The sequence below is a fragment of the Cornus florida genome, unplaced genomic scaffold, assembly GCF_030987335.1.
Source record: "Cornus florida cultivar Cherokee Brave unplaced genomic scaffold, ASM3098733v1 CherokeeBrave_3.0.0_Hap2_Chr04, whole genome shotgun sequence".
Lineage (NCBI taxonomy): Eukaryota > Viridiplantae > Streptophyta > Magnoliopsida > Cornales > Cornaceae > Cornus > Cornus florida.
Window position 1 is genome coordinate 29,630,592 of NW_026775574.1, and position 5,593 is coordinate 29,636,184.

Consider the following 5,593-nt stretch of genomic DNA (forward strand, 5'->3'; position numbering starts at 1 on the left):
ATGCTAAATACTTCGTAGAGCAAAACACAGAAGGTACACAAAGTACTCCGAAGTCAACTCATAGTTAGAACATTATTCTATCCTGAGAATTCTTTCTTTACTATCAAACTTTTTGTATTAATGTACACAAGTTCTTATCCAAACTAAACACTTCACTGTGATAGTAATCTATTATTGTAACATACACATTCCATTATAGTTTAAAAACATATGTGTATAAATCCAATAATACCATCATAAACCACAAAAGAGATGGCCAAAACTGATAGTTTACTTTATTAAAAAATTCTTTAAATCGTAAACTTCCAAAAGAATAATCATAAAATATTCTTTAAAAACTACTAATGTACGCGATTAAATCCGTACTACACTTTTACTACTCCCTCCAATGCTACTAGTAATTAATATTACTCTTAAAAGTACCATCCTCCATGTGATTCGGTACTCTCCTACTTGGACAGCCCGGTATTCCTACGTTTAGGACACTACTTGAAAGTGTGGCCAATCTCCCCACAAGTATAGCAAGTACCTCTAAAAGTACCGAACGGTCTCCTTTGTTGGTTAGCCTCTGCCTGATCCCATCCTGCATGTGGTCCCTTATTACGCTGTCGCTGAGCGAACCTAGGACATTGTCTGGCTGTATACCCATCATCTCCGTAGGTATAACAATGTCCTTTAAACACATTCTGCACCATCGGTACTGCTTCTAGTGTTTGCTGAACGTGTAGCTGATTCTGAAGTGCAGTTGTTATACCCTCTGCTACAGCTTGAACAATGGTGTAAACTAACTGAGGAGAAAACTCTGGTTTCCTGTCTTGATTGTAGCCCCAATCCTGAGACTCTTGAGTCAGCTGTACATTCTCCTGCTCGATATGCAACTGACCCTCACCATTCTGAAATGCAGGCATTTGCTGCTCTTCCCCAAACTGCTGATGCCATAGGAGAAACTGTTGTTGCCTACGTGCCGCTCTCCTTTGCCTGCTGTTCAGTCCTCCTCTCTTACCGTTAACCATCTGTTAACATGGAAAGACAGACATCAATATGATTTCTAAATGGACCGTAAAGGAATTCAACGAATCCTACACTTAAGCTCTAATCAAGAGAAAACGCTACGCGGAAGACTTAATATAAAACACCCTAGAGACACTTGAACTTGGAGTGCTCTGATACCAACTGTGATACCCCTCGGATCCGAGACACGGGTTGATCAGGCTCAAGCCCAAACCCGAGGGAAATATCAAACAATTAATATGTAATACGAACACAGATGACAAAATGAATTTGATAAATAAAGTTTAAGCTAGAAGAAAACTAAATATAAAAACCTTTAATATTAAATATACTTAAATCCCAATAATCCAAAACCTCCATAAGTTAACAACTCGGGAATCCACCTCCAGTGGACCCCTAAAAACCAAACTGAATGAAAGTAAACTGAAGATAAAATCCAAATCAAATATCTGGAAAGAAGTCCTACATCGTCGCTAGAATGGAAGATCTTCTCTGCCCAGCACGAACAAGCTCAAGCCTGGAACTGACGTACACCTGGAAAAATAGGAGTGGGTCAGGCCCACGAACAAATTCTAACCTACTACAATCCAAGCAGAGACTCGATACGCATATACACTCTAACCAACTCAACAATAACTATATAAGTCGTGTATATATATATCCATACTAAGGGACATTCACTGGACTACAGTAGGGGTCTCAACCTGAATAGAAGGCAACATGCGAAAACGCACCCAAAGGTAGGCATGAGTACCTAGACCTAACAGGGTACACCTCAATCTACTATAGCCAGCTACGCATCCTAACCAACGAGTCTGAGACTCAAGCTCCTCTCGTGGTACCATAAACATATTTTTAAAATCCGTTCATAACAATCCATAATAAATCTAGTAAGTCGTTCAGCTTATTCAACTGCACAGTCTTAACATAGATAACCAGTAATCCAGCTAGTCATTCAGCTTGTGCAGCTTCTTTGACTTAGCCTACATATAAGTAGGATTTATTTTTTTATCCATTCCCTTATTCCGTATAGGTAGGATATAACAATTTTGAGCCAAATCCAAACCTAGTATGTCACCGTCCCATACCGGTGCATACAATCCAATCCATCCGGCAGTTAATAGAATAAATAAAAATATAACTATCAACCAATCCATACATTCCACAATTGACAATAAAACACTAAGTACAAATATCAATTATTCCATATTAAGCATGATAAAATAATTGTCAATTAACAAGCTTAATCCATACTACTCTGCAAGGTCCACTAATTGATATTACAGTTTAGACATGTAAATCAATTAACTCTAATCAACCATAATAGAATATAAATGTTCACAGGTTTATTTTTAGTAATTCTGGAACATGACTAACTGCAAATCATCACTAAGAATTTTAATACCAAAGCTTAAACATCTTGCAGTTCCTCCTATCCAAACTGTAAACCAACTTAGGCCCAAATAAGCATACTAAACCATTTAAATCCACACGCTTATTTTATAACATTGAGATAGGTTTAATTGAGAATTTTATTGCTAAGAATTGATATTCTAAGTGTTAAGCAATTCTGCATCCTTTCATAACAAAAACCCAGTAAACTGATTAATTAAGCATTGTCTACTGTCGCATTAAAACAAAGTTGTTTTATTTTGCATAAATCTTCTCTCAAGGATTTTAATCAAGCTTAGACCACCTCTAAACACCTCAGTATAGCTTCCAACAGAAACTGAAAATCCCAAAATCCAAGTTCTATAGCCCACACAGTCGCAGAAAAATTAAAAAACGCACACCCGAGGGAAGAGCCTGCTCCACCAAAAGAAGAGCCTGCTCTTCCCATCTTGGAGCCGGCTCTACTTAAAAGTAGAGCCTGCTCCAAGACCCCTAGAGCCGGCTCTACTTAAAAGTAGAGCCTGCTCTTCGTCCGGAAGAGCCTGCTCTTTAAAATAGTAAGCCGTCTCTCTCTCTGTTCTTCATCGTTTTCAATTCCGGTGAGTTTCTGATGAACTGACCTTCAAACCTAGGGTTCCTAAGTGTTTAAATCAGGTTCCAACTTATACCAGAATCCACTAAATTCATTGTTCAGTTACTAAAATTAATTAAAACATGAATTTTGCATCAAGAGTTTAATACGAGCAGTTTAAGCATTCCGGAGCATCGACTGTTGTAGCAAATCAAACTTGCAACCTAAATTAATTCTAGTGCTTCCCAACATGTTATAGAACTAATTAAAATCATTACTCATCAGTTTACACGAATTAAACAGAGCTTACAAAAGGAAGAAATTAAAACAAACAATACACACGTTTCAACTACAATCAGTTTTAAAACAACAGAGGTACAAGAAATCCAATTTAATTTTAATCCTTAACAGTTCCCAGGAGTTGTGTTAGACATGCAAAGAACACGAGACAATGGGAAGGAGTGAGGATTAGAACTTGCCTTTGAGACTTTTGTTCAAAATCTCTCCGTCGTCTTCTAAGGTTCCGGCGATTCGTACTGCAAAATTCCTCCTTTGCTCTCTCTCTGCCTCCACGGGCGTGTATAGGTTTTACTTTTCTTAAAACCCTAAGCAGACTTATCTTAAATATTTATAGGCAACCAAAAACCTAAGTCAAATTATATCCAAAGTCTGAAACTCGGCCCATAAACACAACCTAGTTTATAAACCCTGTCGGCTCATTAAATTAAACTTAAGCAGAACTAAAACCCTAACCACACTTTTATACCTAGTCATTAATTAAAACATTTAATTATTAATTCAATTAAAGAAACAATAAAATTCCAAGTTAACGTAAAACAGAAAATAAAATACAATTTAATAACTAATTAATTAATTCACAAACCACCACTAAATAAATAAAAACTCATTAATTATTTCACAATCCACCACGAAATAAATAAAAACAAATAAAGTCACACTTAATCAACAAATTCACAAATAAATAAATAAAAACATAATTTAAATAATTAAATAAATTCCAGAACTATCCTTGTTAAATTAGGGGTATTACAGGCTCCACAGCTACTGTGATACCCGTCAGATCTGAGACACGGGTTAATCAGGCTCAGGCCCAAATCCGAGGGAATATCAAACAATTAATATTTAAATAAACATATAATACAAATTGAAATAATAAGAAATAAATAATAAATGGCTGAAACGAATTCTAATTTCAAATCCTCAAAATATAATTATTAAAATCCAAACTCCAAAATAACTTCATAAAGTTAACAACTCGGGAATCCCTCAAATGGACCCCTAATAGTAAAATCTCAAACTAGAAAAGAAATAATTGTAATCCAAATCCAAAGCTAAATAAGATAGTATTCCTACGTAGTCGGAGGAATGGAAGTCCGTATCTACTCTGCACGATCAAGCTCTAACCCTGGAATTGACGAGCACTTGAAAAATAAGAGAGTGGGTCAAGCCCACATGCAAGTCCTATTTTACTACGATCCAGACAGAAACCTGATACACAGATATATCCTAGATAACTCAACAATATCTAGAGTAGTCCATATATATATAAGTACATACTATAAGACGTTTACTAGTCCAATAGGTCTGTCTTAGCCTGAGTAGAGATACCATGCAAATCGTATATAATGTGGTCATGTGTACCTAGACCTACCAGGAAATGGCAACTACTGTCCAGTTATCCATCCTAGGCGATATACGCACCCTAACCATGGTTCTGAGACTCAAACTCATACCATGGCTCCATAACATAAATATAGAAAGTCTGTTCAAGGTGTGTCATTCAAAAGGTTTATTGACCTGACACATAGATATAAGTAGGACTTAACTTTTGTAGTTAATCCATCTTATTTCACTATAGGTTGGAGTTAGTGTTTGAACTAATCCGTCCCTAGAATAGATAGGTCTTAGTGTTTTGAACTAAACCGTCCCTAATATGCCACCATCCCATACCAGTGTATATACACATATATAAGTAGGACTTAACTTTTATTGTTAATCCAACTTATTTCCAAATAGGTAAGACTTAGTATTTTTAACTAATCCGTCCCTAGCATAGGTAGGTCTTAGTGTTTCAAACTAAGCCGTCCCTAATATGCCACCGTCCCATACCGGTGCATACAATCCTCCACATAACATAATTGTTAAAACAATAATTGTTATTTATCAACTATTATCCAGGATATGCATAAATACAGTTTAATACATATATCATGACATTAGAATTTCATTACAGAACCTAAAAATCATGCTCCAACAATTTAAATAGCTAAAATAATTCATAGCATTTAAATGCTCCAAATCATCCATAAATTGATACAGTTAAAACAAACTAAATACCAATTTAATTCAAACTAGGCATAGTTAATTGCAAGTATTTTACTATACTTATATCACTGTTTAGATATGATTAAACAGTACTAAATTATATCATAGAAGCTCCAAATTCCGGCAAGTAATTTAATTAACCCAACAGTGCGCAACCTACCGGCTTTTCCTTTAAGTTCATCTTGCCCTATTCCTTCGTCCAATTATGAATTAATGTTTTCTCATAATTTTACGGGTCTATACCAATCATATACAACATTTAAAATAGTTTAT